Raw genomic sequence first — 12,500 nt, forward strand, 5'->3', positions numbered from 1 at the left:
GAATAAAAATGGGATTTTGAAAAGATAAAAATTGGGATTTTGAAGAGGAATAAAAATGGGATTTTGAAAAGATAAAAATTGGGATTTTAAAGAGGAATAAAAATTGGGATTTTGAAGTGGAATAAAAATGGGATTTTGAAAGGACAAAAATCGGGATTTTGAAGAGGAGTAAAAATTGAGATTTTGAAGAGGAACAAAAATTTGGGATTTTGAAAAGATAAAAATTGGGATTTTGAAGTGGAATAAAAATGGGATTTTGAAGAGGAATAAAAATGGGATTTTGAAAAGATAAAAATCGGGATTTTGAAGAGGAATAAAAATTGAGATTTTGAAGAGGAATAAAAATGGGATTTTGAAAAGATAAAATTGGGATTTTGAAGAGGAATAAAAATTGGGATCTTGAAGAGGAATAAAAATGGGATTTTGAAAAGATAAAAATTGGGATTTTGAAGAGGAATAAAAATTGGGATTTTGAAGAGGAATAAAAATTGGGATTTTGAAGTGGAATAAAAATGGGATTTTGAAAAGATAAAAATCGGGATTTTGAAGAGGAATAAAAATTGGGATTTTGAAGTGGAATAAAAATGGGGTTTTGAAAAGATAAAAATCGGGATTTTGAAGAGGAGTAAAAATTGAGATTTTGAAGAGGAACAAAAATTTGGGATTTTGAAAAGATAAAAATTGGGATTTTGAAGTGGAATAAAAATGGGATTTTGAAGAGGAATAAAAATGGGATTTTGAAAAGATAAAAATCGGGATTTTGAAGAGGAATAAAAATTGGGATTTTGAAGTGGAATAAAAATGGGATTTTGAAAAGATAAAAATCGGGATTTTGAGGAGGAGTAAAAATTGAGATTTTGAAGAGGAACAAAAATTTGGGATTTTGAAAAGATAAAAATTGGGATTTTGAAGTGGAATAAAAATGGGATTTTGAAGAGGAATAAAAATGGGATTTTGAAAAGATAAAAATCGGGATTTTGAAGAGGAATAAAAATTGAGATTTTGAAGAGGAATAAAAATGGGATTTTGAAAAGATAAAATTGGGATTTTGAAGAGGAATAAAAATTGGGATCTTGAAGAGGAATAAAAATGGGATTTTGAAAAGATAAAAATTGGGATTTTGAAGAGGAATAAAAATTGAGATTTTGAAGAGGAATAAAAATGGGATTTTGAAAAGATAAAAATTGGGATTTTGAATAAGAATGGGTTTTTTGAAAAACGGATTTTGGAGAAAAATGGGAATTTTGAAAAGGTGATTTTGGGGAGATATGATAATTTGAAAAAGAAAATGGAATTTTGTAGAGATGGGAATTTGAATATAATAAAATATTGAGAAGATGGATTTTGATGAAAAATAGGATTTTCAATAAATTATAATTCATTTGAATAAATTGGAATTATTGACAAATTGGGATTTTGAAGAGGAATGGGAATTTTGAAAAAGGGGATTTATGAAGGAAACTGGGAATTTTGGAGGAAAATGGGAATTTTAAAGGGTGATTTTGGCGAAAAATGGGAATTTTGAAAAATGTATTTTGCAGAAAAATGGGAATTTTGGAAAAGAGATTTTGGGGAGAAATGAGAATTTTGAAAAGGTAATTTTGGCGAAAAATGGGAATTTTGACAAAATGGATTTTGAATAAATGAGAATTTTGGCAAAATGAATTTTCAGGATAAACGAGTTTTTGAATGAATTAGAATTTTGTAGAGATGGGAATTACAATAAATTGGAATTCTGAAAAATTGGATTTGGAATGGAAATTGGGATTTTTGAAGAAGAATTGGAATGTTGAAGAAAGCGGGAATTTGAATAATTGGATTTTAAACAGGAATAGGAATTTTAAAAAAAATGGATTTGAGGGACTAATCTTACTTATTTAATCCTCAAATATAGAATCGAAATCAATTTCCGCCGCAAAAAAAAAAAAAAAAAAAAAAATGGTAAAAACTCCCACTTTAGAGGCACCGCCCTTTCAAGGTGAATCTTGTTGTGGTTTACGCAAGTGTAAGCCTATGAGGAATATGGCCTAAACAAACAGGAATGACGCAATTACGCAACTGAACCATGACGTTAGAGTAGCGTATGTCAATGACCCTATTAATCAATACGCAAAATGATAGATGTTGTTATGCGTGAAACTGCAGTCTTATAATGGCAATGATGATGTCCCCTATATAACGAAAAGCAAGTGTCTGGATGTATATATATATATATATATATATATATATATATATATATATATATATATATATATATATATATATATATATATATATATATATATATATATATATACGCAAAAGCCAGTAGGAAATAATAAAAAGCTTTAGTACCAAGCGCTTTCGTGCATTTTAATACACTTCTTCAAGGTACAATATATATATACTGTATATATATATATAAATATATATACGTATATATATACATATACATATATATATATATATATATATATATATATATATATATATATATATATATATATATATATATATATATATATATGTGTGTGTGTGTGTGTGTATGTGTGTGTGTATACATTTAAATGAATATATACATATAATAATAATAATAATAATAATAATAATAATAATAATAATAATAATAATAATAATAATAACAACAACACAGATCTCTAATTGGTCAGGTAGCCCACTCATCCCGAGCAAATAATAATAATAATAATAATAATAATAATAATAATAATAATAATAATAATAATAATAATGACAGATTTCTAAATGGCTAGGTAGGCGACACAACCAAAACGAATAATAATAATAATAATAATAATAATAATAATAATAATAATAATAATAATAATAATAACAAGTGAGCAAGTCCTGAACGCGGACATGGTCCTCGTAGAGGACATACCTCCGCCAAGGTGACCTAGAGCGCCATATGTCCTAGAATCATGAATTGATGTGACTTCGACCTTCACATGACCTTGACCTTCACGTGACCTTCAAGTGACCTTGACCTTCACGTGACCTTGACCTTCACATGACCTTGGCTTCAAGTGACCTTGATCTTCAAATGTACTTGACCTTCACGTGACCTTGACCTTCAGGTGACCTTGACCTTCACATGACCTTGACCTTCACGTGACCTTGACCTTCAAGTGACCTGCTTGACTTTTGACCTTCAAGTGATCTTTGTTCATTTGCCACTGATACTTAATATGACATTGATATAATGCACCAATATGACCTTGACCTTTGACCTTTATAAATTTGAACATCACCCATGGGTTGCGCCTGGACTAGGACTTCCCTGTTGGCTTATGCAAAAGTCAGTGCTTTATTTCTGTCTCTTGATATGGCCACTTATGTCATAGTGACACCAGTGACCCCTGTGACCTTGACCTTGGGGTGACCTTGACCAAAATTTAATCAGTTCTTCCATACACATTGGGGAACTACTTGGCCAAGTTTGAAGTGATTCCGTGTAGAAATGTGGCCTCTACGTTGTCCACAGACAGACAGACAAACAGAGAAACAAACAAACAAACAAACAAACAAACCGAACCGAAAACATAACCTCCTGGCGGAGGTAATAATAATAATAATAATAATAATGATGACAGATTTCTAAATGGCTAGGTAGGCGACACAACCAAAACGAATAATAATAATAATAATAATAATAATAATAATAATAATAATAATAACACATCTAATTTGTCAGGTAGCCAACACAACCAGAGCCTACCCCCCCCCCCCCACCCCCGGGGGCTAAACGGAAGGCCCTCCTAGACCCGAAGTCTCCCCAAAAGAGCTCAGCCACCATAGTTGTCATTTTAGCGCTTTTCACGCTAGATCTGGCTTGTTTCTCGTAAGTCTAGCGCGTTCTTTTCCTAAGAGCGCTATTTGACGAATTTTAGACAAATCTAGCGCGAAACACAGCGCTTTTCCATCTAATGGAGTTTGACATATTGTTTTGTATCAATTTTCGCTTTATTTTTGTTCTCCTCATTTGTTTATTTCCTTATTTCCTTTCCTCACTGGGCTATTTTTCCCTATTGGAGCCCTTGGGCTTATTGCATCTTGCTTTTCCAACTATGGTTGTAGCTTAGCTAATAATAATAATAATAACAATAATAATAATAATAATAATAATATCAGTATATATTATAGGAGACTATTATTATTATTATTATTATTATTATTATTATTATTATTATTACTTGCTAAGCTACAACCCTAGTTGGAAAAGCAGGATGCTATAAGCCCAGGGGCTCCAATAGGGAAAAATAGCTCAATGAGGAAAGGGAACAAGGAAAAATATAATATTTTAAGAAGAGCAACAATATTAAAATAAATATAAATAAATATCACTTTATATACTATAAAAAAGCTTTAACAAAGCAAGAGGAAAAGAAATAAGAAATAAGAGAGAACAGTGTGCCCGAGTGTACCCTCAAGCAAGAGAACTCTAACCCAAGACAATGGAAGACCATGGCACTACCCAAGATTAGAGAACAATGGTTTGATTTTGGCGTGTTTTAGAAGCTCTTATAGCGCATTTTCAACAATGTCAGAAATGGCAACCCTGCGTGACTGACAACGGCCAGCAGCTCTGTCTGACACCGTCTGACACATCCGCCGGAAACGGAAATGGGCCTCAGCGAAACAAAAGCTGCCTTTTTGGGCTCAAGCCATGGCGTCCTGATGGAAGGTTCCTTTTTGGTAGCTTCCTTGGGTAATCACTACTAGGATTTTCCCAGAGAATTAAACCACAGGTTATCACAGAATTCTAACTTCTGGAGCGAGTATCTTAAGGGTTTCCCCTTAAGACATCGTGTATCAACAGGGGACACGCATGTATAGACGTGCCACATAGCTATCTGCACCCATTCAGAGTTAACTCTTCAATATGGTGGACAGGGAGTGGCTGGGAGCTGAGCCGCAGCCAATCTAGATGTGGCGATATCGGTACTCGCGATGTAAACAGACGGACGCCATTGCTTTTGATGACGTCACGTCCATCCCCATTCCTTTTACTAGTAGCTCGCTTTAATGGACGTGTTTTTCCCTTTGTGCGACTTTATCTGCTTGCATCCTTACCATGTCTCAACCTTCAGCTTCATCTTCTTCTGGAAAGTTGAGTACAAAGGTTTAAGTATTGTTTAAATAAGCTCTGACCTTAAAGTAAATCTTACTTTTCGAAATATTTGCATATTTGTGGCAGAGCTTTGCCAAACCGGTCAGCGCCATTTTATGACGCTGCTGTTGCTTGCATACCTTATTTAGTTAGCCGCAACAGCCTTACCGGTATATAAATCACTAATCAGTGCTATTAGTTATTTAGTCTTCATAGCTAGGAACTTTATATCGTGTTTTTGACGCATTAGGTTGGGTCTTCGCTGACCCCATACCAGTAGGCTTTGTTTAGCCCCTAGGCCAGTGAGCCTATTCCAGTGTTAATGCATGATATTTCAGTGATCCTAGTGTTAGTTATGAAGATTCTGGCATTATTTTACAATACCATTGACAGTGATGCAAGTGTTTTTCGCCTTCAGGGACCATATAGGGTGTAGGTTATCTTGAGTGCCTTGCTAACCTAACCTTATGATAGGACCCCTATATGCTCTCTTCATCCCTAGCCCTAGGGCTTCCCTCTGGTAATCTTGTACCCTATTACATGTGATAGGACAAGACTCCTCAGAGTACTGTATCGCCTCCCCACCTAAGGGAATGACCCCTCCCTTAGTGTTGCGGACCTTAAAGGTAGGATCACCTCCTTTAAGCTGAATCGGTCCTTGACCTTTTCCTTGCGATACGTCTTCTCCCTTCCTTGATTAGGGTCTAACAACCCTAATCCAGGTTAGGTTGGGAGGGCTGGTTTATGTACCTTGCTGAAATATACGCGTGCACCGTTTTTCAGTTGGTCCACCTACTATAGGTTAGGGTGAGCATCTCCCTTCCTAGGTGGCCGCTCTGGTACATAACCCATCCTCTCTTATAAGAAGACCCTTTCCCCCCCCCCAACCTATCTCTTGCCTAGCCTAACCTACTAGTAGGTTAGGCTTCATATGTCCCCTGTCCTACACTCCACCCTAGGCTGGAGTGCTGGACCCCGTGGTGCTCCCAGTGTTGTCCGCTCTGATACATAGACCCTCCATAGTGCTATGGAGTCAGTTATCATTTGGTCGACATGAAGAGTCTCCACCCCTTCTTTGGGTACACCCTGTCCTCTCTTGGACTGCCTTAGCCCCCGGCCATTGCGGCCCCTGCTTAGGATGATAGATTCACCTCTATCATGGTGGTACCTTTTCCAGAGGTGTCTTGACTAGGCTAGTACAGCCTTGCCATCCCACCTCCATCTTTGGTGCTTGTCCCTTGCCGCCTCTACCCCGGCATCACCGCCGCTACGGGTGACTTCCTTATCCTTGCCGCCTTCCCCCGAGTGCCGGGGGATCGCCGCCGGCCGCCGGCTTACCGCCATGGCCTCTCCATTCCCTCATAGCCTCGGCACACTGCCGACCCCTCCCGGAGTGCCGGCACTAGTAGCCGGCCCCCGGCCCCGGCTATGCTCCTTTATCCTTACCCCTGTCACCCTCCGACTGCCTCCGGCTGCCGGAACCGCCGCTCCTTGCCGGCGGCCGCCGCTACCGGCTGCCGCCACCCTGGCTTCCTTTGACCATAGAATGATCATTCTTGAATGCCAGAAACTCTGCTCGAGCGGCTTCCGGCGTGCCGGGGGTATGCCGGACCCGTCCGGAGGCGGCAAGATGCCTTGCACCCCTTCTCTCAGCTATCTTTACTAGCGATAGCTCCTAAAAAACCGCACCTAGACGGCTTGTTAACGCAGACAAACTGGTACGGAATCGTACATTTTGTTCAGTTTTCACTCTGTCTTCTTGCGTGTTTCATCTTTCCAGCACGCTACGTGTAATTGGCACGTCTGGTTGCCGGAACCTTACTAGGATCTCATGATCCCCAGACTTTCTTGATAAGATTTCAAGCCCAGTCTATAATATGGTTATTCTAGATGGAATTCCCATTATCAAGACACCTTCCATGGAGGCCTACGGCCACCTGGGACTGTCCGATGCTACGGCAACCAGCCGGGCGGGTTACACGAGGCATGCGTCTGTCTCCTTTCACCCACCCTTCTGTGCATCACAATTAATTTAAGTTAATATTAACTTGTTAATAATTAACTTTATATACGAGCCATATTATGACTCTACAATACTCATCGTCTCTTTCCTTTACAGGAGGAGTACGTCAGGTGTGACCACGACTTCTGCGCGGTCCGTCGGCCACACTTCTATGGACACACGGTGTGTAGGACACACGCCCCTTGTGCTCACAAGAGAGGGGATCTCAAATACTGGGGCCCCACCACCTGTTCGGTCTGCCAAGAATGCTTACAGAGAGTATTCTATGATTCTCCCTCAGCGGAGATTCGGGACACTGCTCGGGACAACCTACGCAAGTGGGTACGTGGCTTTCAGAAGAACGCCACTGGACCATACCTAGCCACAGAAGAAATGAGGTCTTTGCTGTTCCCAAAGGCCTCTCCAGACTCAGTGGTCCCAGTCGAACAGATCCCCGTAGTCCAGATTACAGTGGAACCTGATGTTGTCATGGCTCAGTCCATGAATGATTATCACCTGGATTCAGAACATGATGAACGCATGTCAGAGATCTCGGAGGACACCGAGAAAACCCTTATGGCAAAATCTCCATCAAGGACCTCCCCACATGCTCGAGCGACAATCCGTGGCGATTCGCCGAGCATATGGTCATCGCTGACGACAAGATCTTCGTCAGCGATAAGATCGGTTCCATACCCCTGGAAGAAGTGGAGTTCTTCCCCCGCTTTGAGGCGTATCCGGACTGTTACGTCCGTCTACGTTCAGAACCATCCTCAAAGGAAGAGACCGAACCGAAGGAGAAAACAGTGTTCGATCTCTCGAAGGCCCAGGCTATGCTTGCCAAAGCGCTTAAGAGCAGAGGCTTTACCTGCTCTGGACTTCCGGCTCTGAGCAAGAAGTACCTCACCTACGTTGCGCCGATGAAGTGGTGATACCCTTCACGGAAAAGGCCTTCGCTGCCTGCTTTAAGGCTGTAGAAGAAGGGAAACCCTGCCCTGCATTGGAGGAATGCAGACCTTTCTCCGCAGTCACCCCGCCCGACACCAAACACTGGAAGGATGTGCAACACACCTTCGTGGTGGGCAAACTAGATCCTGACGTTGCTGGACGTCAGTTTAATGAGGACCTCCCCAAGCTAAACGATCACCTCCTTCGTAGGGAACAGGAAACGAAGGAGAGGCTGGCAACATCTCTCACTCTCCAAATCCAGATGGACGTAATGGCTGGCGACACCAGAGTCCCTGACCATTACATGGTCCTTGCCAAATCTCATATGGCAACCTTAGTCAAGGATCTGTACCACTTCATGCGAGCTCGTAGAGCCTGCAGAGAATTCGTGTTCTCCAGTGCCACTGTCAGACACGAACCCCGGAAACTGATTTCCTCCAACATCTGGGGCAAGTACCTCTTCCCATCTGATCTAGTGAAGGAGATCACAGACAAGGCCGCATCTGAGAACAGGAACCTTCTCAACAAATGGGGCATGTCTAGGAAGAGAAAGCCCTCTCAGGTTGACGGTCCTCAGCCTAAGAGGAAGCAGTCGAAGCATAGACCCCAGCAACGTCAGCACAGACGTCAGTTTCCGGCACCCGCTACTTCCCAAGTGGCCGCTCAGCCGCCACAGACCTTTCAGTTGGTCCCACAGCCGGTTTTGTCCTCATCACCGGCCTTCAACCCCGCCTTCGAGCAGCACTCCACTACCTTTCGTCCCAAAGGTAGAAGCTCAGGCAGGGGTTCCGGCAGAGATTCCTCTCGCCGGCCCTCCAGAGGCAGAGGAGGACAGGGAGCTAGCGGCCGAGGCAGCAAGTCCTCGGGACCCCAGAAGCAATGAAGTGCTTCCGGTGGGAGGAAGACTCCGCCACTTCCAGGATCGTTGGACCTTCGAATCCTGGGCACACAGCATCTTTAAGAAAGGTCTAGGCTGGAGCTTGGCGCAACCACCCCCAACCTTCCAGCAATTCTTCCAACGTTCAAACCCCTCCTGGAAGAATATGTGCTAGACCTCTTGAACAAGAAGGTGATAAGAAGGGTGAAGTCCACAAGGTTCCAAGGGAGACTGTTTTGTGTCCCCAAGAAAGACTCAGACAGACTCAGAGTCATTCTGGACTTATCCCCCCTCAACGTATTCATATCGAACAACAAGTTCAAGATGCTGACTCTTCAACAGATCAGAACCCTCCTGCCTCGAGGGTCTTCCACGGTCTCGATAGACCTGGCGGACGCATTCTGGCACATACCAATGAACCATCACGCTTCCTCCTACCTTGGATTCCGACTCCAACGGAAAAACTATGCCTTCCGGGCCATGCCCTTCGGACTCAACGTGGCCCCTCGGATATTCACAAAGCTAGCGGACGCAGTAGTACAACAGCTCCGCATCTGAAACGTCCAGGTGATGGCCTACCTCGACGACTGGCTAGTGTGGGCGCCCTCGCCCGAGGATTGTATAGAATCCTGCAGAAAAGTTACCCAGTTTCTCGAACACCTGGGATTCCAGATACACGCGAAAAAGTCTCGCCTATCTCCAGCTCAGAAGTTCCAATGGTTAGGCATCCACTGGAATCTTCAGTCACACCGCCTTTCCATTCCAGCAAAGAAAAGGAAGGAAATAGCAGGGTCTGTCAAGCGACTGTTAAAATCCAAACGGATCTCAAGACGCCAGCAGGAACAAGTTCTAGGCTCTCTACAGTTCGCCTCGATCACAAACCCAGTGCTTCGTGCACAGCTAAAGGATGCAGCGGGAGTCTGGAGACGTTCCGCATCCATCGCTCGAAGAGACCTCAAGAGACGGCTCCCAAGCAGACTTCGACTTCTTCTAAAGCCGTGGTCAGAAGCGAGGGCCCTAAAAAGGTCCCTTCCTCTCCAACACCCACCTCCATCTCTCAACATCCATACGGACGCTTCGTTGGAGGGTTGGGGAGGTCACTCCCACCAAAAACAGGCTCAAGGCACTTGGTCTCCCCTATTCAAGACGTTTCACATCAACATCTTGGAGGCCATGGCGGTTCTTCTGACGCTGAAGAAACTCTCCCCGCCCCCGTCGATACACATTCGCCTGACCCTGGACAGCTCTGTGGTAGTGCGTTGTCTCAATCGCCAGGGCTCAAGATCGCCCAAGATAAATCAGGTGCTCCTGACAATCTTCCGTCTGGCAGAAAGGAAGAAATGGCACCTGTCTGCAGTTCACCTACAAGGATTCCGCAATGTGACAGCGGACGCTCTATCTCGGACAACCCGATAGAGTCGGAATGGTCTCTAGACGCAAGATCATTCGCCTTCATCTCTCACCGAGTCCCAGAACTCCAGATTGACCTCTTCGCAACGAGCGACAACCATCAACTTCCTCGATATGTAGCCCCGTACGAGGACCCCAAAGCGGAAGTGGTGGACGCCATGACCTTGGATTGGAACAGATGGGCCAAGATTTACCTGTTCCCTCCCACCAATCTTCTGCTGAAAGTCCTCTCCAAATTGAGAACCTTCAAAGGGACAGCAGCTCTAGTGGCTCCCAAGTGGCCCCGCAGCAACTGGTACCCCTTGATCCTGGAGATGCAGCCAACGCTGATCCCCCTCCCGGACCCAGTTCTCTCCCAGCAAATACAGAAGTCGACTGTCTTCGCTTCATCATCGAAAATCAAGGACCTTCATCTCATGATTTTCTCACCCTAGCCGCTAAGAAAAGGTTTGGGATTTCGAAGAAGAGTCTAGACTTCCTCGAGGAATACAAGACCGAATCCACGAGAAGGCAATACGAATCGTCTTGGAGGAAATGGGTCTCCTTCGTCAAGGCAAAGAACCCCTCGAAAATCACTATAGATTTTTTGCATGTCCTTCTTCATTCACCTTCATGGACAAGGCTTGGCAGCCAACACGATTTCTACTTGCAAATCGGCCTTGACCAGACCTTTGTCATACGCCTTCCAAATAGATCTGTCTAGCGACATCTTCAACTACCGAAGGCCTGTGCCTGTTTACGACCGGCACCCCCTCCGAGACCAATCACTTGGTCTCTAGACAAAGTTCTCCACTTCGCCTCCAACTTGGACAATGATTCATGCCCTCTTAAGGACCTGACTCAGAAAGTTATATTTCTCTTCGCTCTAGCTTCGGGAGCCCGAGTCAGCGAAATGGTGGCACTATCTAGAGAAGAGGGACATATCGTTTTCAACGATTCAGGAGACCTCTCCCTCTTCCCTGATCCGACGTTTCTCGCAAAGAACGAATTACCTACCAAACGATGGGGCCCGTGGAGGATATGCCCCTTGAAGGAAGATGCCTCTCTATGTCCAGTAGAGAGCCTTAAGGTCTATCTTCATAGAACTTCAAACTTTGGTGGAGGCCAACTCTTCAAAGGAGAAACATCGGGCAGTGACTTGTCACTGAAACAATTGAGAGCAAAAATCACCTACTTCATTCGCAGAGCGGATCCAGACAGTACACCCGCTGGTCATGATCCTAGGAAAGTCGCTTCGTCTCTGAATCTCTTTCAGAGTATGGATTTCGAAAGCCTCAAGAACTATACAGGCTGGAAATCCTCGCGTGTTTTCTTTAAACATTATGCGAAACAAGTGCACGAAGTGAAACAATTTGTGGTAGCCGCAGGTAGTGTTATGAAACCTGCTCTGAACTCTGCTTAGAACAGTGAGTTATTAGGGACTCTAACTCGTCGGGTGCCTATGTTGACCCTCAAGTGATACGTAGTGAAGCAGAAACCACCTTGTGTTTTCTTTAACTGTTCTTACCTCAGGTGAAATGTCATAGTAGATTACCACATGAGTGCTACATGCCACGTGCATGACGTGTGTTACATAAAGACTAACGTTCCGTAGAACGAGTGCCTACTAATACTTGATTCTTCCCTTTCAGACTCAAGAGCACGCCTTTATGACTATGTACATTTTTATCAATGTAAATGTTTTTTACTATTTATTGCATGACATGTATTGATTTACCTGCAATTATATAATAAAATGTCTATTTTATTACTTGTGCGTCTCCCTTGCTCCTTTCTTACTATGAAATATACTATTTGTCATAGTTTTATTACCCTTTATTCCTGGTTAAGGAAAATGCCAGGATTTACTCCGGGCATTTATTTATATAGAGCAAGTAAGTCTCCTTAGCGAATACTTACTCAATTATGAAGATGAGTCAACTCCATACACGAAGTGTTCAACCACCACTTCTTCAAGTTTGTTTTGACGCGAATACCAAATCGCTCTGACTTATCTTATGGATCTCATTGTTCCTTCAGCCTATATGAATAGCCTTCCCATGACCACTTTGATCTTAGCATAGCCCGTGGGGACTTCCATGCCAGGGGGGCAGGAAGGCAACTGCCTCACGGTAGCTCTAGTATAGACCACTATGCTTTCGGCTCAATGTTTTAGC

General features: G+C 43.1%; 1 protein-coding gene across 1 annotated transcript in view; it reads right to left on the bottom strand.

Moving 5' to 3' along the window:
- Enoph (Enolase-phosphatase) overlaps window positions 1–12,500 on the bottom strand; it is a 51,420-nt gene that overhangs the window by 531 nt on the left and 38,389 nt on the right. The gene's annotated exons all lie outside the window — the stretch shown is intronic.

This window comes from Palaemon carinicauda, chromosome 18 (assembly GCF_036898095.1).
Source record: "Palaemon carinicauda isolate YSFRI2023 chromosome 18, ASM3689809v2, whole genome shotgun sequence".
NCBI classification, from domain to species: Eukaryota; Metazoa; Arthropoda; class Malacostraca; order Decapoda; family Palaemonidae; genus Palaemon; species Palaemon carinicauda.